At 38.0% G+C, this 27600-nt stretch overlaps 1 long non-coding RNA gene across 1 annotated transcript in view; it reads right to left on the bottom strand.

Moving 5' to 3' along the window:
• LOC127476076 (uncharacterized) overlaps nucleotides 1-27600 on the bottom strand; it is a 203157-nt gene that overhangs the window by 53228 nt on the left and 122329 nt on the right. Inside the window, exon 2 of the long non-coding RNA XR_007906466.1 lies at nucleotides 17805-17849. This is a non-coding gene — a long non-coding RNA (uncharacterized LOC127476076). The remainder of the gene's footprint in view (nucleotides 1-17804; nucleotides 17850-27600) is intronic.

Below are 27600 nucleotides of genomic sequence, written 5' to 3'. Positions count from 1 at the left end.
CAAGGAAAAAGAATGAGCCAAACTGCTTTACTTAGTGTCCTTAAAACCTTGACAGTATTTTTGTACCATATAAACCTCAAATTGCTGACTACAACCTCAGCAGGAGCTCAGGGGCTATGCCAGGAATGTTCATGTATAGGAATGAGCTAGGACAAAGACAATTTTGCCATTTTGATTTTCTCCTTCTTCTCATTTTGGGATGGAAACAAATATTTCAATGTTTCCTGATTAAAAAAGATTAAAGCTGTCAGAAAGTTGTGAAAACTGTTTAGGATATTTTGCTTCCAGAAAACAAATACTGTAGCCTACTTTTCAGGTTTCTGAACACCTTTAATATATAGACAAAACAAATTTCATCAGAAATGGTCCCTTAAAATGGAAAAAAAAAAAACTAAACCAAAGCATTGCTCCAAAATTAGTGAAGCACTTTAATTTAATTGTTTTAAAATGGTGGTTTTTTCCAGACTGATTAAAGAAGTCTTAATGAACCATATTTAATTTGAAGTGATGAAAGAGAATTTCAGAGACACCTTTGACAGAAATTTCCTGAACAGCTCTTTCCTGAGATGATGTGCAAGAAACTGAGTTTTGAACTGCCTGTAACAAAAATCCTGAATGAGATGGACAGCAATTCTTAGAAACACTCTGCAGGTATGAGAGCTGTTTGCAGCTCACTCTTTCCATGGCTGGTGGGGCACAGCTCCTGCTCACCCGTGCCCCCCAGCACCCACCATCACCTATGTGTCCCAGCACCACTCCTGCTGCCCTGACAGTGTCATCCTGCTGCCAGGCTGTCATTGCACAGCAGCTTTTGGAGATGGTATCTGCAGCCACAAGGACGAAAGGGTTTTGTTTGTTTTAGGAATGCTACTGAACCAGAAAAAAATCACTGTTATTTTCACTTTTACTGTTCTTTATCTTGACATCTACCTCCCCAAGACAGAATGCACACCCAGAAAGACAGGCTTAATTAGATTTCTTGTTTCTGACAGCCACGTGCAATAATATTCTTGTCTCCCTACCCATATAGGTCACAGAAAATAACATTGGAGGGATCTGAAGAGATTGGAAGTTTTCTAAATTACTCACAAAAGCAGAGTTTAGGTCCCCCTGTGAAGAATTGCATTTCTTTATGGGACTTAGTGACTATCATCAGTCATTTTATTGACCAGGATAGAAAAATATAAGTGCTCATGGAGAAAACTCTCACCAAACACACATGAAATCCACTCCAACAACACTTTTCTGACTGATGCTAATTAGTAATAGGATTGTGGGGTTATAATAGGTAATTTCATGGATCTATCACCTCACTGATTAATAATAATCAAGCAAATCAGCTAAACAGTAGGAATGATTAGGTGAGGAGTAGAGAACAAGAAGAGTACAAGAAGAGTATTTAGAAAATCCTGCTGAATAAATCCACTGTTTGCCTGTGTATTTTATTTTACACTTGTCTCTAGTTCCTAAAAAGAAGATTATAAAACCAGGAAAAGTTTTGAGAAAAACATAATGAAAAATCACTTCTCTGTAAGGAATGTCTAAATAGACTAGGTGTCTTCAGCCTGTAGAATATAATAATGTTTACAGTCATTACTGATATGGGTGTTTAGGAAGTGACTGTTCACTCTTTATTCCACTGCAAGTGTCCAGGAGCAATGAGAATCTGAATTTCACACAAAGGAGGTGGATCTTCATTCCCTAGGTGACAAATTGCAGAGCCCTCAGAGAAGCCAGATCTGGTTCCAAAAGCCTCCTAGCTAGTAAGTGTTGGAAACCAAGAGTGGGCAGGGAGGGCAGGACCATCTACATCTATCCTACTGCTTTCTAGGTCATCCCTTTCTCTCAAGTGCAGACACAAGGCACTAATCAAGAGAAACGTTAGAGGCTTAGGCATTTACATCAGATAATTAAAAGATCTCTGTGCTATCCACAAGAGGCATGAGTGTGTAAATTAGCAAAAAACCCAAACACAAAGTATTTTGAAGTTTTCAGCCCTTCTTAGACCACATAAAATTCCTGAAAACAATCAGCCAAACTGCCCTTCAGATACAGGACTACTTTTTCCCCATATGACAACACAGCTCCTCACTTTCCTCTGCTCAGCAAGTCCCAGCATTAAATGAGCCTCCTGTGTGCCTTCACTCTCACCTTAATAGGCTGCAGCTACATTCTGTGACCAGCTAAAGGCTGACAAGCACCGTCCCAAAGAAGACCTCGGTCTCCCCTTCCCAACTCTCAAAAATCCCACTTAGGAATGAAAGACCTTTAGTCTACAGTGTCATCACACAAACCACTTCACCTGAGAAAAGTACTCCTACCAGCTGTGGTGCTGCTGGGAACTCCTCTCAGCTCTTGCAGTGCCTCTGCCTTGTACATCATTCCTATAATTTTCGAAGACAAGTCTTTATCAGAATGTGACTTCAGGTACAGGAAAACTAAACTCAGGTGTTTCAAAACAGATTTAGCAACTCAGCAACTAGAGTTAATACTAAAAAAATCTAAGGAGACTGCTCATAAATAGTGATCTAAAAGATTTTTGATCACTAGATTGTATTAACCTTTTCCTTTCAGTCTCACTGATTCTAAATCCAATTAAATAATGGCATATTCCTTGTATTTTGATAAAACTGCTGCTAGTTGAACAAGTGTTATTGACTGCTACTTGTATTTAGTTGTTTTGGTCCTTTAAAAATGCAATACTGATAAAGAGGAACAGAAACAAAATAAAATTTGAATAATTAATTAATTAATATGTGGCTGGAAAGTGGGATAGCCTAAATTCATGAATGTGTGTATGCTGGAACTTTCTGAGGTCTTACTGCGAATGACACTATATCAGAAGTACTGTCAAGGGGAAAATGATGCAAAATTAATTCATTGTCCTGAGGAAGTTATGAGTATCTGCTGAAGATATATCACTAATGCTGAGCCTTCTGTGGCTGTAACTGTAAATAATTGTGATGAATAATGGAAAAGGATACCTCTAATATCAGAATAATGCAGCTTTAGAAGGTCTTTTTGAGTGTTTTTTTCTTATACTTACATATATATATATAAGCCTATATATACATATATATAGGCTTAAAACAATATCTCTCTTGACTCTTTGGAAAAACTTTCATTAACCTGCACACAAAAAAAAGTCAAGCTCACAGATGAGTAGGAATAGGTGACATTTTGATCTATGTAATATGAGGATATATAAAGTATAAATTGAGTTAATTCAGCAGCGCAGCAGTGTATGTAAGCTTAGAATTTTTCCCAGAAATTTTCATTAAATTGAAGTTCTTCTCAAATGCCAAATATTCCTTGGGAATAAGTAGAAGTGCCAATGAAAAAAACAAATAAACCCAGATAAACTTTTAAGATGGAATTACTTAAGCAGGTGTGCAGGTTAGAGAAACTCACAAAGAAATTCCCCCTGAGAAAAGGTCTATATTCACCTCATTAACTGCCTGGGTTTCTACACTCTGACCTCTTTGGCCTTTGTTTTCCATCAATTCTAGTAAATGAAGTTATTTGTAGCCAGTTAAAGAAAAATATGAATTTAAGCAAAAAGAATATCTATGAAAAAAAAACCAATTTGCAGTATTTCAAGTTCATTTGGGGATTAATACCAAGATATGAATCCTAGAAGCTGTGCTCAGAACTTAGGAGAGAGAGCACTTTGGCAAGCTGTGCCTGTGTGAAGAGCACTGTTGAGCCATGTGCATTGAAATTTTCATGAAACTCATCAAACTTGTAGCTGAAAGTAAAATGACTGAATTCAAGGTGCAATATAGATTTCTTGCACATTTCCATTGCATCTTATTTACACTGAAAAGGTCACAAGCTGAACTTTGTAAAACAGCAGATCCAGTGTGGTGAATCATCATAGTGTTGGCTGATAATTTTTACATATGAATACACCAAGCTTCCTTCAACTATATTTTAATACGAGCCTTGAGTTAACATCCATGTGGCACCCTGTCTGCTGAGACTAAATCAGCAGAAGAGACTAAATAAAGAGAAGTATAGTCATTTATTCCCAGGACGTTTTTGTTTAGACATCAATTTATAAGGAACAAATAAGCACTTTCACAAGTGCTTTCAATCTACTCCATTCTGCAAATTTTTAGGCTTAGTTCTCTGTGGTCCTGACAGCTACAGTGTCCCATGTAGACTGGTTCAGGCAACCCCATAGCAAAGAATAAGGAATAGGATTACTGAAAAGACATTCTTGAGAGTTTTTTTCTCATCCTGTATTTGCACTGCAAATTAATATGAATTTTCTGTGTTTCCCTGGCACTCATTACTGTGACACCCAAACACCTGGATACAGGCAATACACTATGACATGGTTGGTTACTGCAAAGTAAATCTTCCTGTAAAATCAAACTATTAAGGTGGGCAGCTTCTACCGTATAATTAATTGTATTATTATTATTACTATTATTATTCATTTACTGCTCAGTATCAGAACCTCTGTATTCTTTGTAACTGACTTCTTTCTTTGGTTTTCAGCTGCCTCAAATGAAACACCTACAACCATTGCAAATAACTACTGGAAAACAAATTTGAAGGCAAAAGCCCCCCCAAATCAGAATGTAGTAAAAATTCTTCAGAGGACTGCAATAAACATCACTTTTGCACAATCATTATGGTTCTGTGTAGTCTAAATCTGCAAGGTAAAATCAAGTCCACATGACCCTCTGGTTATAATGTGAAGACTTTTACATCCTGTAGTCAATTCTGGAGAGGTATCCAACAGATGAGCCGTACAAAAAGACTTGCTTTCCATGAGGAGTCTTTCTACTGTCAGCTCTATTTACTGCCACCGTCACATTATCCATCATGACATGGAAAGTGTCAGGCATAAAAATAAAGTGGAAATCTATAAAATTGGGTTTGAGCCAGTAAAAAAATGTCAATTTCTTGGCAGTCTTTATTAATCCTATTAACTGCAGGACTTTAGAATCCATAGGATTTCATAAGTCTCATAATGCAAGTAGCATTCAGATAAAAGAAGACACGCAGAAATCCCACGTGCTCATATGCAGAGAAACTTAAAGAAACAACTCAGTGGCTGACATCCAGTTTTGTCAGTAAGTCAAAGGTGGTATGATTGAGAAGGCTAAGCAGTCTTATTAAGCTGGTTTATCCTCTCCATGTGCCACCACGGGAAATTTTAGTGATGCAGTTTAGAGATGTAGCTTCATACCACTGACTTGAACAGTATCCTCTTCCTCATCTTGAGGCTGAGCTGTCACGCTGAATGAACCATGTCCCTGTCTATGTATCATGTCACACCTCTCTTCTTAAAAAAAGAGGAGGTCACAGGTAGTTACAAGAGCATTGTAAAAAGTGTGTGAAACAGTTTTTCAAATATTTTTTCCTGCTATGAGAATCACTCTTTTACTGTTTTGCTTTATTTTTTACATTCAGATTTACTATTTTTCCTAAATAACTTTGCTACATGCATAACTGGCCTGGAGGGTATGGAATTAAACATTTTACAAAGTCTTCAGGAAAAGATAAAAAGATTCTTTTTCTTCAGCAATGTACTTCACTCTAAGCACGTATGATAAACTAAAAGTCTGACTGTGAACCTTTTCTTCCCTTTGGAGAACATTTTTTCACAAACTCATTTATTTACACTGGGAGAAGTACACTACAGATTCCACAGGCAAGTGTCAGAAGAGAGCGGTCCAGCTGGAGCTGCACATGAGATGACAGGCTGTGAACTGTAGTTTATTAATTAGTTTTGGCAATGTGACCCAATAAGTGCAAAATAACAGTAATGTGAAATATGATACATAAAATGTGGCTAACAGCAGTTATTCTAACTGTGAATCTAATCTCAGGGAAAGCAGCAATGAAGGATGCTCAGCATCCCAGGACGTGTGGTTAACCTCAGCTAGCCAGGTCAACCTCCCTATGCTCTCTGTTATGTTAATGGGGAAGGATAAGCTCATTCAGACCATTAATCTAGAGCAAAGGCCCAATTTTTATTATTTTTATTACTCCTGAAGACCCTCTGTGTCTGTTTCCCTCTTGTTGCACACATTGCAGGAGGACACTTAAACTTAGAAAAGTGGCTTCTGTAAATACACATCATAGAACTGTGGCTGAAAGCAAATTCCAGTGCATAAATTAATCTTTGTTACATAAGAATCTACATGTTGAAAGTCAAGATATAACATATAGATCACCAGCAACGGTTCAAAAGAGGATACAAATGAAGCACAGGTTCAGTGGCTTTTTTAATTGCCAAATAGAAAACAAATGCAGAAATCAATATCCAGTACTCTGGAAAGTTCAAAATAATTATATCAGCACATGGAAGAGGGCCAAGGGTCCAGGCATGAGGTTGTCATAGGCTGCCCATTGCTCTCCAGGGCCGGCACTACACTGACCTGGCATTTGGCCCAGGCAATTCTGGGGGGAAGAAGGGGAGCGGGGAACCTGAAGCCCAGGAAAGGTACTCGGTGGTCACCCTATCCTGCAATAGTCAAAGTGCCAGCCATGCAAACAAGTTACATCAGGCTCTTTGCCCTAAGTGGTAGAGGATAATCTGTGGGCAACTTCATTTAATACTATAAAAGCAGACTTGATAAGACTGCAGCACAGCTGCATAATGTGACATCAATTCTCATCCTTGGGCCTGTTTCCATGTCCATCTTCACAGGCAATACAAACTCCTGTTTCAACATGTCTATACACAAGTTCACAACCAAAATGAAAAAACCCACCCTCACCTCAGTCCTGTCCTTGACACAGGCATGTTTTGTTAGTACCATGACTGAAATATTCCCTTATCCATGATATATTCCTATTAATAATATTCTGCTCTGACTAACAAACAGCTTTATTTTATTTCCATGATTTCTGGCTTTTTAACAGTTTTTAAAAATAAGAACAAAAACAGACTCCAAGAGTGGTCAAAAAATATTACTATTTCAATACAATACTGCAGGTAGTAAATCTTTTCACATATGAAAATTAATCTCTCTTCTTGTTTAGAGAGATACATATTGCAAAATAAAATCAGAACTGTAACTGATAGGAAAATCTTCACAGTTGATACCCCTACCTGCTTTCAGCTGATAACAGAGGTACCTCATGTAAGGAAATCTGCTGATTTCATACAAGTATTAACCACAGTAAAGCTGACGTTGCTGGGATGCAGCACATCAGCAGAGAGAAGAGAAAGAATCTTCATTAACAGCCTCGCAGTGGGTAGCCCCATGTGAACCTCAGGAAGCTCAACAAAGCCAAGTGCAAGGTGCTGCACCTGGGTCAGGGAGATCCCAAGCACAAATAGTGGCCGAGAGAAGAAAAGATTGAGAGCAGCCCTGAGGTGAAAGATTTGAGTGTGGGTAGGTGGGTGGTAGTAGTAGCACAAGTAATGGCAGAAGAAGTAGTAGTAGTAGTATATGAGTGGATAGGAGGCTGGATATGACCCAGCAGTGTGCTCAGAGCCCAGAAAACCAACTACATCCCAGGCTGCATCTAAGGAGGGTGATCAACAAGTTGAGGGAAGTGATTTTGCCCTTCTACTCCACTCTGGTGAGAGCCCACCTGCAGTGCCGCATCCAGCTTGGGAGTCCTCAGTACAAGAAGTACATTGACTACTGGAGTGAGTCCAGAAGAGGGCCATGAAGATGATCACTGGAACACCTCTCCAATGAAGACTGGCTGGGAGAAGTGGGGTTGTTCAGCTTAGAGAAAAGAAGGCTCTTGTAGCTTAAAGCACCTTCCAATACTTAAATGGAGCTGAAAATACATCTGGATAGGGACTTCATACAAGGGCATGTAGTGATAGGACAAGAGGGAATGGCTTTAAATTGAAAGAGGGTAGGTTTAGATTAGATATTAAGAAGAAATTCTTTATTTTGAGGGTGATGAGACACTGGAACAGAGAAGTTTTGATACTCCATCTGGAAGTGTTCAAGGTCAGGTTGGATGGAGCTTTGAGCAACCTGGTCTAGTGGAAGGTGTCCCTGCCAGCAGCAGGGCATTGAAACTAGATGATCTTTAAGGTTCCTTCCAACACCAAACAATCTATGTTTCTATGATTCAATTAATTGGGACAGGCAGGGTTGATTCTGGGAGTACTGACTTCATTTGTGCTGCTTGCTTTGTACAAACAAAGGCAGCTCTGACAACAGCTCTGCTCTCCTAATAGAGCAGAACTTTCTCTGAGGAGGCAAAGATTATCTGGGCAAGAACTTGTTTGAAGCTTAGTCTGAGACAGTCAAGACACATAGAGTCTCTAAGATCTACAGTAAATGGCAACACATTCAGCTTCAAGTGCAAATCTTTCCATCCGCCTTCTCTAACAAGAATGCAAAATAACATGCACACTTGAAGAAAGGGAAAAAAATAGTCTCATGTACTTTTCAGCCCACATAGATCTAACTGAAGTACTCAGACAGTCTGGCAGGTAATGTTGATAGAAACTTAGTGAAGTCAGAGGGGCTGCAGCTCAGGGTCAGGCAGTGCTCCATGGGTACATGACCACACCACTGGCACCCTCAGATACTGTCCTAGGTGTCTGGGGACACCTCCTGCCCTGAGAAGCCCTTACACATTGGGCAGTCTTCCCTCTCTGAGCCAGGACATACCGTCTAAGTCCACAAGTCAAGCTCAAAAAATTACACCTTTGGAGGAACCAGTCATCTTGAGGCTTATAATAGCTTGATCACATTCTAGAAACCCGAAAAATTATTTTCCTAGTTTCCTTTGCAGCATCATTATCGTTGATTTGGATCATAGGATTGACTACTTGGGCAAATGAAGGTGACAAATCAATTCTAGGAGTAACAGACATCCTCTACTGTATTCCTGATAACCACCTCTTAGAATGGAATTTACACTGAGTGAGCTCATACAGCTCCAAACAGAAGATAAATCTATGCACACAAAAAACCAAAATCAAACCACAAAAAAACTCCACATTCCTGACCCCAGTTTGCAGTATTTTAATACTGTTTAATGTTTGCAGTATTTTAATACTATTTTAATCAAGATGGGAAGGAACAGAGGGTCCTTTATGGAAAATAAACCAATCACACTTCGTAGCTTTCAGGGAAGCCAACAGGGAGATGGATGCTGGTAGCTTCAAAATCCCATCTCCTGAGTTGATACAGTAATTTATTTGGAAGATTTTGTTTGGAGAAGTATCATTATTTGCTTATTTGTTTCTATTCACATAAACACATCAAAACTCAAGAAAAGGTTCTTATTAGAATAAGCTCTCTGTCCTGCAGCACGTTCTTGACTTTGCTGCTCTGGTGCACAAGTATGATCCCAGTTTCAATATGTTACAGCAGTAGGCCATTTAAGTGGTACCTTATCAATTCTCCTACCCCCTTGAGAAGGGGGATTGATAAAATTGCATACTATACAATCTAAATAAAAGTAATCATTTTTTATTAAGTTGAAACTTACCATCAGGAAAGGAAATAAAAGTGAAGAAAGCAAAGAAAGCTATCACAGAAAGCATTTCACTGCCATGGCCAGTTGAGCTTAAGGCCATGCATGCTTTCACTGGTTTGGTATGTTCTGAAGGAGGAAGAAGTTTAAAAGTTTGTCCCACTCACCCTGTGACCCGGTGCAGGATGCTCCACCCTGCCTCGCAGCAACACAGAGCTCTGCCAAGCCTGATGCTCAAATTCCCTCACCAGCTCCTCCAGGACCAAGAGCACTACACAGCTATCCTATTTCTCTCCTCTGTAGGCTGTCAGAGTCATGATAAAGAGTTTTGGGGGTTGGTTTCTTTTTTCTCCTTTTTCTCTGTGTTCTGAGTTACTTCTCATTCTTTCTTAGGTGATATATAAATCCAGTTTTAATGGTTTATTCCTCAAGCACAAGGGACTACCAGATAAAATAACACAAACTAAGGAACATAAGCCAAGTATCTGTCCCCATAGTCAAAGTGAGTTTCACCATAGACTGCAAAGGGCTTAGATTTGGCCCTATTTCTGCAGATATGGAAAACATTAGTGAAGCTTTAGAACATGCCTGAGGCTCTGTCCTAACCTCTGTTGAGCAGCTATAGGAAAAATGTAGGAAACATAAATTTCTCCTCTGCTTGTGAACCAGGGCAAGAGACTTGTCCAATGAACCTGACAGCATATTTTAAAGGTGCCAAGTTATCACAACATATAATATGAATGCAGCCCCCAGAAGCAGTTATAGCCAGTAGGGAAAGGTGAGCTTCTCATGGAGGAGCACAACACATCCCATAAGGGGCTGCAGCCAAGTCACACAGTCCTGGTGGGAGCTGACAGTGTCTCCAAAGCACAGGAAAAGTTAGGCTGCGTTCTTGTTCTGTTCTGCTGTACAAGCTAGGCAATTTGCTTGTACTCCATAATTACCAGAGGTGATTTATTCTCTCATTATAATCACAGCAGCTTAATAAAGAGAAAGGTCACAAAAAAGGTCCAAACTTCTACACATTGCAAAAGTCTGGCTTGGGTATTCTGCTACGTATTAGGAGTAGAGGTTCTTTGTTCCACAGTCTGATCAGAAATGGCCTGGGCAAAGGAGAGAGTCTAATGAACTTCATTTGTACTTTGCCATCTCTCACAAAAACTGGGTACATATGTGAAATCAAGCAACCACAGAAGTGTTCAGGATCGTGGCTTTCATTTTTCTGGAAGCATAAAACAGATGGAAGGCCAAGTAACCACATTTAATAATTTATCTGATTTTCTATCATGGGTGTGTAAGAGGTTAAATGTTATCTTCCTATTGTTGTTTGCCAGTTCAAATTTAAGGAGTTTGATGTGATATTATTCTTATAGAACTGTGCATGAGACTGAAAACCCAGCTAAAAAATAGGTAAAGAAACACTGCAGAGTGTTTGGGCACATAACTGCAGTAACTGCAAGAGAATTACAATGGTGTAATGCAATTATGCTACGGGAGGGAGGTTAAAATCTCTCCATATATTTTGGTCTTATTTTAGAGAGTGATGCACATAGACATTGTAATTTCATACACAACAAGTGAAAAGAGTGATTTCTGCATAACAATATGTCACTTCCTTCTATCCCAGGTTGTTCTGTATTCTCACCATTCTGGCATGACCTTTCTGGTGCTGAAAGCAAGCAGCTCCCTGATAGCATGCATGAAGGGTTTAGTTGTGTTTGGTGTTCAGTATAAAGATCCAGGCGTGTCATTTTGCCATAGCAAATTTAGGGAGAAAGAATGGATTAGTCATGGCAAAAATGCTAAGTATAGGTGAAACTCAGCAAAAGCTATGGGCTTGTTTTCCAGTGGTTCTGTGAGGCTTGTGTCATTCCATTTCTCAGAGGGGGTTTTACTGATGATTGGTTTTCTGTGGGTCTTGCTTTTAAACATCAGGGTAGGTAAGACTTCGATAGATGAGGCAGTGCTGGATCTGAAGATGAGCAAAGACCACAATAAGATTAGTGTCTTTCTGTAAAGATAAAAGACATTTATTATTTACATCCATATTGTCTCAAAATTCTAGCAGGGGATCAGAAATTCATAACGTTTAGTGATGGACATGGCAAAGAACCTCAAAAGCTTAGAAATGAGGTGTAAGATGAGACGGAGCACATGGCTTTAGACAGAGAGTCACAGGAGTATGAAGAAGCAGCGGCATGGACCCTCAGAAGCATTTCCAGCAGACCAGCAGTCTACTCTTCAAAACTGTTGGTGGCACAGAAAGGGAAAAAGAGAAGGAAGATTTTAAAGGAGAGTAACAAAGTAAAATGCTGTGAATGCTTCTAGTTCAAAGCATTAATTAGTCAGAAATAACTCCATATGTATGCAGACCACAGTTAGTGATTTACAGCCTGTGACCCAGGATGTGGCATGGCCTGAAACCTGAGCAGCCACAATTGCCTTCAGTTGATATGAGGCAGGAGCTATTTTCAACTTCTTGGGTAAAGGTCAAGTGTCTCCATGGCAGGTGACACTGAGATCAGTGAAACCATTGAATTTAGTGTTGAGAATAAACACAAGATTCACATTTTCCTGTTGTGAAATTTGCTTTCTATTTGGGAACTCCATGCACAAAGCAAACCCCATGAAGTTCATTGCTATTACCAGAGCAAGTGGAACTACATACACCAATTAAAGACTGCAAATGTAACAACCACACAGAGTAGTATCAGTTCTTATGTCAGGAGACTCCATTATGGCTAAAAAGAATCTTTTATGCTTATAAATATGTGTGTTTATGTGAATAGAAAAAATATGCAAATAATGATACTTCTCCAAACAAAAGTCTTCCAAATAAATTACTGTATCAACTTTTTATTGTAGAATTTTCTACTTTGCTTGCTACATTATCCTTGATTTTGGACTTTGCAGATTATAGTCACTTTTCCCAAAAGCTGAAAATCTAAACATAAAAAAAAGAACATTTCATCTTCAATATTAAATGAGATAATTTAGATTCTAATTACCTGTGGTTTAGTTCATCAAATATGATTGAAGAACTAGTGTAGCACTGAAAATTTAAAAAGTTTGGTTTCTTCTTAGAGTGAACTTTTATATCTAGAAGAACTAACACTGGGCTGATTAATTGTTTCATAGTGGTTGTCATCAATTTATCATCCTGCACCTAGAAATGTTAGACAGCTATGATTAAAAGGAATTACTTCTATCTCAAAAATTGGAATACAATTTTTTTGACAAAGAAACATGTACAAGACTTGTCTTATTAAATCAGCCTCTGGAAGAGCATAGAAGGATCCACTGACCATAGAAGGATCTTGCTGACAGCCTGGGACCAGAAGCCTAACATTTACCAACTAAATTTAGGTGAGAGCAGTTATTTCTTTTTTAAGGATGATGCATTTTTTTTCTTACACTGGAAGCAAGGTCTGCATGAAAGTGACTCCTGAGATTGGCCTCTTCTTGCAACCCCAGGAGAGCTGATGGGCTTTAAAGAAGGATGAAGTCACAGAAACATTATGAGAACCCTCAACAAGTGGGCATTTGAAGTTCCCATTACCTGCCCTACAAACTGTGAAGGGAAAAAAATGTTTAATTTTCAGGGCCTTTAAGTTAATAACATGGTCACAACAGGCATGACAGGAGGTGTATGTTTGTGAAGAGGTGACACACTAAGGATCAGCTAGTTCACTTCCAGTGTTGTGATGTCCCCACTTGGTGCCTTGTAGGTTACTCAGGCCACATGGTGCATCAGCAGCTTATACTGCTTCGTTTTGTCTATGTATATACACTTTGTTGCATGGGGAGATACAGGCCATGGCTGAGCAATTAGAGGTGCTGAAGATGACAGGCTTCACTGTAATAGTTTTGAGTTTTGCTCTGTCATAACTGAAGGAGAAAAGCGGGCTTTTTAATGGGAAGCATTGATAAATAATAAATGTTAACATTTCAAAGAAAATTATCAGTCCAAGGAAGCAATGTGCCTAGGTTTCAAGCACAAAATATTAATAGATTTCAAGAACAGGAATGTACTTCTGAAAATGATGGAATTTGGCATCCACCAAAATTTCATCCGATTTGTCCTTTATAAATGTTTTGTCTTTCTTTACCATGAACTGATACAGGAAATCAAAACCCTATAAAATAGCTGCAGTTTTGTAAAATTTGCTAACATTCATCCATTGCTTCCTGAATTTATGGTTCATCACATCTACTCAGTTTCTAGTAACATGTTTATTTATACTCCTTGGGAAAACACTTGTGCCTCCTGACCAAATAAATCCAATGAAATCAATTTCACATGTAAATCACAGAAATTATGGAAGCCATTTCACTTCTAAACCATCTGAACCCTTAAGGCACCGTGCATCAAGATGGCAGTTTGTGCTTTGAAGTATTACTCATGAGATTTCCAAGGTGATGATCCTCTGGATGGATATTCAGCAGTATCCAATGGCTGGCAGTGATACCTGTTGCTGATACCTGAAATGTCATTTCCTCTGAATCCCCTTTTTGTGGTTATCCTGGAGCAAAAGAAAATCAAACAAACAAAACCACACACGGAGTAGCCATGCAAACACATACAGAGAGACTGTAAGATAACACTCATATCGTGTTTAAACTGTGCCCATGTTTTATCTCTCCCATCACCTATACTTTTTCTCTCATGCAGATGCACACCTGAGGATAGGAGTCATCACACTTATCTTCACTCATCTAAAAATTGTCTAGTCTAAACTGGTTATTTAGGTTCCCTCTAGAGTTTGTGCAGAGAGAAGAAGCGAGCGACAGGCACTTCCAGAGGGCAATTTACTCACCTACATTAAACACTCGGAATGGGATGAATCACCTTTAAAAACACTCCTCTCTCTCCTTTGGCTGCAGACGGAACATAGACAACTTATCAAGAAAAGAGAATCAACTGAAAAATTAGGTAAGGTGATTCCCTATTCATAGGTAGGTATACCCTGCTTCTGTAGACTATGTTGTCTTTTGCAGGGATTTATCATGCTAGCAGAAGAGACAACTCTTTCACTAAGACAAATGAGCAGAGAGGCTGGAATCTAATCTGAGCTCAGACTGCACCTTTTTGTTAGTGAGAAAGTGTTTGGAAAACATCCTCAAATTTTCATGTACCAACATGTTTTCCATTTCAGGTTAGAACTGGAAGTGGTGAAATAGCACAGGAAAACTAACCTTGGCTCTGCTGCAAAGGAGATCCCATGAGACTCCTTCCCAGGCTGAAAAAGTAAAGAATGTTGGAATAGATCAGTCAAATTTTGGGCAACTGTCTACACTTTGGGCTGCAGGAAATTGGGTAGAGCACTTGTGAGATTCTTCACAGTAAAAGGCTGCCTAAATGTTTTTTTGAAACTACAGAGTAGTATAGTAAATAACGGTCCAGCTACAATGCAAGGTAAGGTATACAGAGAACACAAGCCTCAGTGCATTAACTGTATAATTCATGGACTTAATCATTATTTACTACAGCTCTAAAGAGGCTACCAATAGCCCCCTCAGGAATTAGCACTCAGTCTGCACTCATAGCAGTAGCATTCATCCAGTTAAAGCCCAATATACCTCTCAGAGAAGATGAAGCAGTGTTATGGAGATGGAGAGTTGTTTAATATGTGGCCCCACGCTGCACACTATTCAAACATTTTCTGGAGAGAGGACTGCTCCTTTCCGCCTGTGATTCCAGCCAGTGCTCAGTACTGGGTAGCTAAACACACTGACAGAGCAGCACAGAGGTATAGAAGTCAAAATCTTCACCGACCTTGAGTGCCCATTCTAAGGCACCTAACACCTGTTATTTTCAGAAGACGTGGCACTATATAGCATTTGCCACGTACAAAACAGATTTTGTCAATTTAACTCACGAAACTTCCACAGAACTTTCATAAAGCAAACCTCTGATGCTTTACCACAACTAATGTTTTGAAAATGGAGGGAAAAATGATTTTTTTTTTTAATTCATAAGTTACCATAAAAGGTTTGGTTTGAGTGTTTTGCTTAGCATGAAAAGGGAATGTAATGAAAGAGACAGACAGAGATTCTTGGTATCAGTAGATAAGTGCCTTAATTTCATATCTTTCTTCTTACTGCAGTTTATGCTTTGTTTCCTCTCATTTCTCTCAAGGTCCTACAGAAAAAATTTCATTAAACAAACCTTTTAGATTTCACTCCTTTGACTATTCACTACACTTCATATGTGAAGCTGAAGAACGGTTCAAAACCTCGCCTGTAATACTTTGAAATTCTGCTCCACAAAGCTTCATGACAATACAGTCTACTGTCTTGCAGTTGGGTTTTTTATGTCTTCTTTTCCAAACAGAGAAAACACTCTAAACTGGAGTGTCTAGCTTTTCAAAATTATTCATTGTCCATTTCTTCTTTCACTCTTCAAAATCCTTCCATATTTCAGGTTGTCCTCCCCGATTCAATACTATCTAGACTTTTCCTCATTAGGTTAGGAAAAATCCATCCTCATTTAAGAGCAAAAGTTAAGTTTCTCAACGCAATTGGTTAGGGAGTCACAGTCATCAGTGCTGCAATTTAATATCAGTGTTCCCTTAAAATAAATTGTCATGACAGCTTTTGGGTTAAGAGGTTCAGAGGTTGAGCTGGTACACTTCACATTGTCCAATTACCTTTGAGTGAATTTGCAAGGTGGAACTTAAAGATGCAAAGGCTGCCTTGTCCCAGTCCGATGGAAAAGCACTTGGACTGATGGTAATTCATATTTTGTAGGAGAAGAGGTCTATAGACGTTAATGAGAAGCAAAGTGTCCATACTTTGATCACTTTTCTATTAACAAAGCTAGCCTATGCCTTTAGCACGTATCATCACTACCAATGACCCAATCAGAAGAAAAGCTGGAAATTGATTTCTATCTTCAGTTCTGTTTTCTAAAGAAAGGATATTTCTAGCTTCTTTCTTTGTGATTAAAGCCTTCGACATGCAAGCTGCTAGAAAAGTGATGTAACCAGATTGTCAGGATGGAAAGAAACAAGCAGCTGGGATCCCCATCTGCTGCAGTAAGAAGCTAAACTAAAAATCCTCCCAACATACTCATCTGAGGTAAAATGAGTCAATAAAACTGTATTTTTATCCATAGAAGCACTCTAAAAATTCCCTCCTTTTTCCCTGCTTCCCTTTTCCCTACCCCTTTACAACACACTCAAAGCAGTATCATCCAATATGGACAGGGTTTTTAGCGAATTCCACTGTCTGCTATAAGAAAAAAATGCACCACATGTAATTTATGTTTAATGTCAAGGGCATAATTTGCCTCATTGTCTTCAATAATACTACAGAAACGTGTCAATTGTGGTGTTTCCTCTAGTCTGTCGATAATTCCCTCAATTGCCACTCCAGGATGATGGAGTCATTGGTGTTACTGAAGAAGCATTAGGACATTCAGTACAGTCCCTTTCTCTCAAATGCTAGTCAGAAGTACAAAAACGGTAACAAACTGTTCCACTGACTTTGAAAACTGAGAAATAAAGAATGCTATTTTAAACCATAGTTTAAAATATAATACAAGATTGATTCAGAGGGGAGATATCATTTCATTGTAAGATAGAAAAAAAAAAAAAGAGGGAATTGAGAGTTTTAAATATGTATGATTTTAAAAAAAACAAGGTAACTCAATACAAAATATCAATAAATTTAAAACTGAAATCATGTGATTTTTCCTGGCTTTGTTATTTTAATTACTTTATTTTTTAATATAAATAATACATTTAGCTTCTTTTCCTGGTCTTTTAAAATGTTTTTCTTTTTACATATCTTTATTATTCTCTTCCCTCTATGTTATTTTTCATCTTATTTTTCTTAACTAGAATATTTTATTGTGTAAGTATAAACTATTTCAGCTTTTATACTTCTTGATCTTGTTTTAGTATTCTTTCTCTCTTCTTATTTCAGTTCATATTTTTGAATATTTGAAATTCCAGGACAACTCAGAGAATGCTGTCTGAGATTTAGACTGTTCAACATTATTTTTTTTTAATGGAAGCTTAGAATGGAAGATATTTCATTTAAAATTAGGTAAGAATTTTAAGATATTAACTATAACAGTTATTTGATTATATGTTTATGTAAGGTTACATAAAAATGCTTATAGCAAAGAAAAAATACTAACTGTTCTCCAGGTAAGACATTTTCTTATGCAAAGCATTATTATTTTAACACAGAAAGCATTTTAATTGAAGCAACTGTAATCTACAAAGACACTCACCCTGCTCCTTAGCTCTCAAAAAAATTTTTCATTTGTTTTGTAAACAGAGAAAAGCAGAGAAAGAATACAAGGGAGGAAAGAGCAGTATGCAGCTTCAGGGAATGTGCACATTTATAAAACTAACAAGAGAAAGTCAAGGTACCTGGACCATCCTGGTTCGAGGAGCCATGGATGCAAAGACGTTCTCCTTTTTTGAGAAAAAGAAAGGTCATTATTCACATGTATTATCCTATCAGTCTGCACGTCATAACAGACACAATGTCTTAAGATCGTGGCATTATTTTTAAGTTCATAAGCATCAGACCAACATAGTTCCATGCATAGACGTTGGTGCCATGATTTCAAAATAGTTGTTCAAAGTACAGCTGTATTCCTGCTCTTTTGTGTATTCCTCATGACAATCTTCCCATGGGGGTGGCATTCCCCCTGTTTCATGCCCATATCCAACAGCTTCAGCTAAACACCTTGTCCAAGTACTTTATCTTCGAAGTAGAGTTTAAGGGTCAGCACTTTTGTATGTATTCATCAATAGTGAGACAAAGCACCAACAGGCATCCCCTGTGTAAAGCCTTAGTACTACAGGCCTGTGTTTTGCCAGGCACCAGTGGTACCGAGCTCTGCCCAGAGGCCCCATGGTCGGGTGGGGCAGCGTGCCCGTCTCCACTGCAGCCCCGTTTGTGGTGACACACAGCCTGCCAGCCAACAGCCCCTTGACAAAACCTTCGGCAACAACCTGAAGGACAAAATAACCAAAAAAAAAAAAAAAAAGAAATTACCAAAGAGGCAGAGCACTATAGCATGGCTTATTTGCTATGGCAAAAGCTAGTTTAAGGGGTGTAAATAGCAAGCAGAACTCTTCTCTCCAGCACTGCTAGTGCACTGAGTGTTTTGGTTTTTTTCTTTTTTTTTTTTTTTAAAGATCTCTTCAGATTTGGTGCATGAATTATCACCTCTAATAGCTGATAATTAAACCACTTCAGCAAAGCTGTGAAATAGAGAGGACTAGCAATAAAATCTCAATCTCACCTGGCAATTATTTTGAAACTATGCTCCAAATAACCAGATAAATAAATCTGTCTACGTCACAGGCAATTCTCAGCAGACTGACAATTCCATAAATAAACACACACAGATGCACATATCCATAGCCACATCTATATGTATAGCCTTCAGTGAAATATGGAATAGGTTTTAAACTTAATTGCACAAACAAGGAGAATATGATAAAACTAGAAACTTACTGAGTAACCTCTCCTGAACACTCTGTAACTGATTCAAGAACAAGATACAAAAGCTAGATTAAAAAAAAACAGAGTTAATAAGCAGATATTTTTCATTTATGGAATCTGAAAAGCTATCTGGCAATCCTGCTCATTGTTTTGTTTTAGAAGTAAAACAAACTGTTCTAGGGACAAGGATCGATTTCACCATTAAAAGAAAACTATCCGTTCATAAATATTAATTGATGATATTATCTCTTTCCATGACTGCTTTCTTACAGGCAACAAAAGAAACATAATCCACATCCAGGAAAACAATAAATAGCTTTAGCAGCTACAGAATCTGCTCATCTCACACATTTCTTAAATAGAAAACTGGAAGGACATTTGGGAAGCTACCCCACTACAGAATAAAGAAAAAGTACCCTATAAAAGACTGCAATACCAGAGAAAAACTTGAACGGACACAGAAGTGACAGTATAAAGTGTTACAATCCTTTTGATTGGATGAAAAATGCCCTCTGTGTTTCTTGTCTTCTAAAAATGAAAGTCTTATACTCCACATTTGAAGAATAAAACAAAACAAAACAAAAACCACCTCATACGGTAGTGTGACAACCTTTGTGCTCATTAGGAAGCTTAACATTTAGAATCTTGTAATAAAATGATGGGTTAAAGCTCAGAATTTCCCTACACTCATCCTTGCTTCGAAACCAGTAGGTTTGGTGTTAGAGTCCCTTTAGGGAAGGAACTAAAACACTGGAAAATTCTTGATGGTTAACAGTTCAGTTGTAACAGTTACTTTGTAATCAGGTCCAAGGACCTCTTTCAATATCTTCACCCACTTCTCAAAATTATGAAATTTGCCTTAAAATTATGTTTCCAAAACCTGCTGACTTTCAAAAACAGTTGGGAGTTTTGACATTTCAAGATATACCTGAATTATGTTTTCATTTCTTCTCTCCAGGTATGACTGACAAAAAATTTTGCTTTTTATTTATACAAAAGATATTTTCCTATAGTCACATAATCCAGGAATTGAAACTGCAAGAAAAATGCTAAGTGTGGAATCACACAAAAAAGAGACAGTGAAAGAGAACACATTAGGACCACCTGAAGGAGCAAATTAAGAGGGGAGATAAAGATCTCCACTGTTAGAAACATGATATTCACAGTGCAGAAACACTTGGAAACATCCTCTGAAAACTTTATCATCAACATTGGAAAAAAAACCAAAACACTACAGAACAGGGAAGATGAGGTAGAATCGATCCTATGCAGAAGCTCAGTACCACTGAGCTTTTACACTGCTAATTTCCCACTGGAAAACGCTGTTTGTAGAGGAGAGTGATTTAGAGCAGAATGAAATGTAGATCTACTTTACCTCCATATGAGACTGCTCTCTCTCCTTGATGTAGTGTTACATATTTTTTTCCTAGAAATACTTGATATAATTTCTTTTTGCTAGTTATAGGTATACAAAATTGCCCCAAGTTGAATTGTAGTGGGGAGTAAAAACAAGAAAGGAAGAAAAAAATCATTGGAATGAGAATATGCATGAACAGACAGAGAGATAAATTAGGATTATATTGGTTTTATGTACTTCTCTTGAGTTATTCTTAATTTCTCATACAGAATATCAGGCCCAGCAATTCACAACTATTTTTTGATTCAGAAATGTCAGTGCAAAAGCAAGGAAACAGTGTCAGTGAATAAAGTATTTTCCCTATTGAATGCATAAATATAATTATAATTGAACTCTTTATTTTATAATCAGTACAGTCACTAAAATTAAATATAAAACCAAATGCCGCAGATAATGCCATCATCAATTTTGATAGTCATGTTTCATGCAGTAGCTTTCATTATAGTGTAGGCAAGCAATGACTTTGTTTTTGCAGTACCAAAACCTCCCACTCTATAAGAACCAAGGAGATAGAATTTTTCAAAATTTCTCCAGAGTTGACAAGGGGAGAACAGCAGCAAGAACAGCAAATAAGGAACATTTCAGTTTTGAAAAACTCCTGCAAATTTCAGTTTTTTATGAATGGCAGGTTTCAGACAAATCCTAGTTTATCAGGAAGAAGGTTTTTTGACTCAAAAAATCATATTCTCAGAAAATTTGGATATATTCACAATTTTAAATTTAAAGATATAGTTCAAGAAGCTGCTTGTTCATGGAGGAATGAAGCAAATGCTTCTGTTATGTACCATTATACAGGTTCTGAGGAATTTTTTTGTCTGTCAGTGGAGGTTATTTCTAGGGGGAAGCTGCAGCTTGTTTTCTCTTCTACAACTTTGGTGCCAGGAGTAGTATATGGAAGACACTTTGGTGTCATCTTTTAGTTGCTTTCTGACAAACAGTCTATCATTATTTAACTCACTTTCCTCTTTATTAAATGCTCTAACCATTTCACGAATTATTGGATTTTACGCCCATATTATTATTTTATATTTCGTGGTACCGCCTCATAAAATGACAACTCAAGATTTAAAATTAAAAAGAGTGAGAAAAAAAAAAAAAGAAAAAAATTACTGAAAGAAAAAAACGTTCAAACAGGTCTTCCGATTCCTGTCCTGATCTCAGAAGACTAAGCATACACAATGATGGCAAAGTCACAATGTAAAGCAAGATATGTTAAAGGAATCCCTGAAGCAATTTACACCAAGACCTCAGATAAGCCATGCTAATAAAAAAATTAACTGCACTGGTAAATAGACAGAGATTGATAGGTTTTACAGATGGAGCAGTGAAAAACAACAAGGATAGTGAGATGGCAAAGTCGGTCTTTAGTGGATTACTACATCTCACAGCACCAACCACCCAAGTGGTTAAACATGAGATTAAATTTGTTGCCACTAAATTCAGTGAATGTGAGAAAAACAATTTTAACAGGATGTATACTTCAAGAACTTCTATATTACCTAATAAGCCTCAGGAAAGAGATTTTAGACTCATTGTGAATGCTCTTGGAAAATGTCAGCTCAGTGCCTAGTGACAGTTACAAGAGCAAAAAGCATCATCTGAATTGTCAGAACAGGAATGAAGAGCAAAGCAGAGCAAAAATTATTATGTCACTGTAGAAATCAATGGTACAATCATTTCTTGGATCCTATGTGCATTTTTGGTCCCACTATTACAAAAATTATATAGCAGAGCTAGAAAACATACAGAAAAGAGCAATGAAAGTCAGTTTATTGAATTACTTTTTTGGAAAGAGAAACTAAATAAGGTATGACTCTTCAAGTAATGAGTAAGGGGAAATATAATAAGGTCTATAAAATCAGGTTTTACCAGGCAAAAGTTGCAGAAGTAACACGTATTGACAATGCATCATACAAAATGTTATTAGACAGCAGACTTAAACCTAACAAAAGGAAGTACTTTTCTGAACAACACATAAATTGTAAAAATCATGGCTGAAGGAAGTTCTGAGAGCCAAAAATATAAATTCATGAAGGATTAGACTGGCTTTTAAATGCAGCAGTATAGGTGTGATCTCCAGCTTAGGCTCCAACTGACTACTGAGAAGCAGGAAGGCAAGGCTGGAGAGCATAATTTCCAGTATAACTTTTAAGATTAGAATATTCAGAGGGTGATATTTTTCTTTCTAGCTTTTATTATTATGCATTTTAATTCTCTTTCTGGTAACAGTGTTCATTAAAATATTCCTGTTCCCTTTAAGTCAGAAGAGCTAAATATTCAATTCTTTCAGAAGAGATAAATATTCAGTTCTTTAGTAGTGTTTCAGGCTGAAACTGTCTCACATTACTACCTCTCACAGAACAGTAACAGAGGAGTGAAAAGACCTTTGGTTTTTAAGTTCTTGCTAAATATCTAGTAAAACAAGGCCCAAAGAATCACAGCTTCCTTACTGGTTTTTAAACAAACACTGAAGGGAAAGTAACATCCACAGTGCAGTGAAGTACAACTTTCTGAAAGTATCATGTAAGAGTTTTCTTACTTGTCATGTCAGCTTCACCAGTTTTTTATCACTTACAGAAGCTTTATATCAGTCACAGAAAACACATCTGAACTATATAACTCAGAATGCTTTGGCATTATATAATAGATAAGTCTAAACTCAAGTGGTAAAGAAAAGGACAGCAAAGAAGTATAGTATCTTCCTTAATGGTATCATCAGGTAGTTTTACTTCAAGGGTCCTGTAATATCTTGGGTTTGTCTGACATATAGTTGCAGATCCAGAAATACCTTCAGAAATCGTGTCAGAAAAACATTTTTTTAGCTTTCCTGTTACCAAAAGAACAATAAATTTCTTATGATTTCTATTTCTGGAAGTGTATGGTACTGCCTATGCTGTTCATAACATCAAGTAAGTAACAGTTCCTCTGCCATTTCTTTAGTCCTCTCAATATGATGGAGACCCTAATGGGTCCTAACTGTACTTGTGCAATAAATACATCATACTAGCTATCTGTTGGAGGTTGAATTTCCTTGCTTTAAGATCTTATTGCACTTTTTCAAGTCCAGCAGCTTTAAAATCTGGACACCAGCTCAGCTGAGTGTGGTGCCTGCAGTAAGTCTGGAGAACTCATTAGGCAAAGCTTGCAGTGAAACCATTGGAACCGACTGCATAAACATTTGCTTCCAGGCTGTGGCTTGAGCCCAGCCCCTTTTATAGCAGTGAAGGCTGTTGCATACACCGGTCTACATGTAAATAAATTGTGTTAACTTAAAAAAATGTGTACTGAAATGCTGTTTTGCTTAGAAGCTGTCTTTATGTTTTAAAGGGAGTTTTTTATTATATAATATTCAAGAAGGAATTATATGCTTTTCTGTTGTTTTGTTTTCCTCTATATACAGTTTGTAGAGGTGGAGGTACTGAGCGAATGATAGTAAAGATGAACATTAAAATTTCTGGAGAAATGCTGGGTTAGTTGCAGATTTCCTCCATATCTGCCTATGGAGAGCTGAATGGGGAAGCACTACCCTTCTGGGGGCAGTGCAGTGTCAGTCTCTTGCTCCTGCTGTCCCTCTGAAACCTCATGGTCTGATCCATACCTCAATATATGGTGTGCACAGCCTCATCTGAGCAACGCTGCATGGTTAAAGCAGAGAAACAGACACTTCTGGGGCACAATTAATCTCAGACATTTTAGTCGTTTACTTGAAGTTAAGATGAATTACACTCTAAAAGCAACTATTTATTTCTACTGACTTTAAAGGGAGTCTGGATGACTTACTCAAATATAGCCATCTGTAGTGTAGTGCCTGCAGTTATATGAGATGAACCCCCCAAATTTCTCTTGCTTGCTTTCTTGCCTAGGCTGTATCCACCAAATCCCTACTTCAGTTTCCTTTGTTCATATTATCTTCCCTCTGTGAAAATTAAGTGTACTAACCCTGTTTTTGCTGTGGGTCTTGCTCTTGAGACACAAAACATCAGTAGCTATGTCCTCGCTTTCACTCTCAGCTCTGCAAACACTAAGACATAATCTTCACCTGCTAGTCTGAACTCGGCTACATTAGATTTGATGCCAGTTGCATTGGGTCCTTCACATGTTTTCCAGGTGGTTGCCTATGCCCATAAACCAAGAAAAAACAGCACGCCCTGTAATCACTCCCATTCCCCCGGAGGGCTGGTTAGACAGGCTCTGCTTTTTACTTTCCTTAGAGCATAATTCTTCTGTCCTCAGCCATGGACACAGTCCCAGTAGTGTCCAGGAGAATTACTCCCTTGAGTTAATACCACTGAACCCCTGTTTCATTTCTCTTTAATCATGCTAATCTTCATCTTTTATTCACTAACTGATAACAATAGAATTGTAAGCTCTGCCTTACCTTCATCTACATCTTAGGCAATCACATTTAGAAATTCTAGAAAAGATGGGAGATTTAACTCTTTGCTCGATGCCACAGATTAGTTAGTCATCTGATCATTCGTAAATCAATAAAGAAAAATCTGATAGGCAAAGCATTTTCTTTTTTCTCCCCTGTTAGCATATTATTTTTCTGTCTTGGAAGTAATTTCTTGTCCTGCTTTGTACAATACTATAAGTAAAACTGATGGCCAGACATCACTGGGTGGCAGAAACAAACAGGCTGTTTTTTAAACTGCTTCTATGACCATTCTGATGGTCTGTCAGAAAGCCAATACTATTCAACACCTATATGACTGATTATACCTCAATCCCTCACCAGACAACCAAACAGATGTCACTACCAAGGATGCCCAGTGGCTGCTGAATAACATTTCTGCTGCAATGACACGGCCTCAATCAGGACAAGAGGGGATTTTCTCAGGGAGGTAATTACTACTTACTGATATGAAATCTGGATGCTGAAAATAGTGAGACTCCTGAACAGTGCAGTAGAGGAAACAAATTCAAAAAGAATAGAGGCGTCCAATCTTATCCACAAATAGTGAATATGGGCCTAGCAATAAATATTTTGCAGAACTAGGCTGAACTCTATTTGAGCAAATATCTTCTCAAAGTGTCGGGGATGACAAACACTGTATTCTTGACTGCACTAACACATTATTCAGTCAACACAACATATTCAAGTGAAGAAATGCTCTTCACTTTGGACTGAGCTGTAGAAATGCTACCAAGACTCAGGCATGGCATTCAAATATATTTCTATTACGTTTTGCATAAGCCATTTCTAAGGAGAAAAAAAACTTGTGAAATATGAAATTTACACTAAAAACAATGAGTAAGTTGATGGTTTCATGACTGATTTCAGAATTAGAACAGTAACCTGTGTGTTTTCCTGCCTTCTTGAAATGCACTGTGATAAACATGCTGAGTTACTGTTAATGATAGTGATATGTAGCCTATTCACACAAGAAGAAATATATTCCAGATACACATCTATCACAGCTTTAGTAAGCTCTGGAAATAAAGAGGCATTCTTACTGCTGTGTAGTCAGGTTTCTTGCTAGAGACAAGAGTAGCATTTTAACTATCTACTGAGTCTCTATTTCATTTCTCCGTATTGCAACTTTGCAACCTCTTTTTCTCTGTCTGGCCTAGCATGGATTTTTGTTTTATGGGGATGTTTTCCTTCATTTTTAGCCTCTCAGTAAGCTCAGTATGGTCAATAGTTAAATGTGTAAATGTTTATTTGTTTATTTATTTATTTAATACTTTGGCTGAGTCCCAGATAGCTTTTAAAATATAAGTTTTACTACTTCAGTTATACTCTAGAAAACTATTATTATTTACAAGGATTTGGGCTAGAACTGTTTAATGTGAATGCCTAAAACATCATGTACAAATCCATACTGAGACCCCCCATAAAGAGACTGACTCAGAGGAGGAAAACTTCCTCTGGAGGCAAAGGCAGTGATTAAATCCTGTCCATAGGAGTAAGCACATAATCTCATTTCAACTACACCGGACTGAATCGTCTCACCGCACACCAAACACCTGTGACAGAACATGAATAAAGCATTTCAAGCCTTAGAAATTCCTGGTTCCTGCACCATGTTTTACAGAAAGCCAGATTTTTTAAAAAATATTTCCCATATGAATTGCAATACTTAAAGTCCCCCGAGGTACAGGGTATATCTGCAGAGCACCATGGAGACTTCTGCATTGTTGAAGAAACCTGTCTCTATATAGCACGTGAAGGCTGTTGTTGCTTTAGGTCCCTCTGTTGTCAGTGCAGCCCTTTAGGCTCCCTTGCAGGGTAGGGTCCTCAGTCTGAGCCAGAGTGACAGGACCTGATAGTCAAGCAAAGAGCAAAAGCCCCCACTGCCTCCAGACACTGGGAACAACACAGATTGCTGGACCCTCAGCTCCACTTTCTGAAACTAATAAATCCATTTGCTGGGGTCTTCCAGGATTGCTTTCACCATGGATAGGTTAAGTCATGATTTGTTCCCTTTTCTTCTAGTTGCTTCCAGGTTGTGTTGCTCATTTCTGTAGCTGGCCTCTGCTCAGTGCATTTTATATTATGAACACACCTACTATAGCACTTCGTCTACCTTTATCTCAGGAAAATAAGTGATAAAGGAGTCCTTAAAAACTAGGCTCTCAATAGGACCAGAAAGCCTATTAGGGGAACTTTATTCCTCAAAAACACTGAAGGACCAAGAAACTGAGACATGGGGAAAGGAGACCTGAAGCAGAGTATATAAAGGCCTTTGCTTTAGTGTTGACTTAAACTGGTTTTGCACCAGGCCCAAAAGTACAAAGTTGTTCTATGAATCAGATACTTAAACAAAGCCAACTGAGAGGACCTAAAGAGACTACACGCAGGACACATCGCCAAATTCCACGCACACGGCAAAGTGTGAAGTTACGAGGCCAAATGTTTCTTCAGAAAAAAAACGGTTTATAGAAAATATGCAGAGTAAAACCGATCTGTGTTACACGCTAAGCACGAATATTTTGCTTGACTAGTGCAGAGGAAACCTACATCTAATTGCAGATCTCTGACCTCATCTGCTGTGATTAGGTGATAAGTGGTAAGTGATAAGCGATAAGTGATAAGACAGGGGTAAAAGATTGGTCTTTCAGCTAACACCTGAGAGATTGTGTGCCTTCCTGCTAGGCTTGCATGATCTCTGATGTTGTGATGGAGAGGAGCAAGGAGTATCTGTCAGCTCAGATTGCACGTCCAGGCACACAAATAGTACAAATATTGAACTGTGACTACGACAACAGGAGAGGCTGAGTCCTGCTTTTACCTCCTTGCTTTAGGCCCAAAGGAATGTCATGTTACCTTTTCCAGTTTTTTTTTTAAA

This window comes from Manacus candei, unplaced genomic scaffold (genome assembly GCF_025592945.1).
Source record: "Manacus candei isolate 608988 ecotype Guabito, Panama unplaced genomic scaffold, ASM2559294v1 h1tg000048l, whole genome shotgun sequence".
In the NCBI taxonomy this organism is placed as follows: Eukaryota; Metazoa; Chordata; class Aves; order Passeriformes; family Pipridae; genus Manacus; species Manacus candei.
This window is presented reverse-complemented; position numbering and strand designations above follow the sequence as displayed.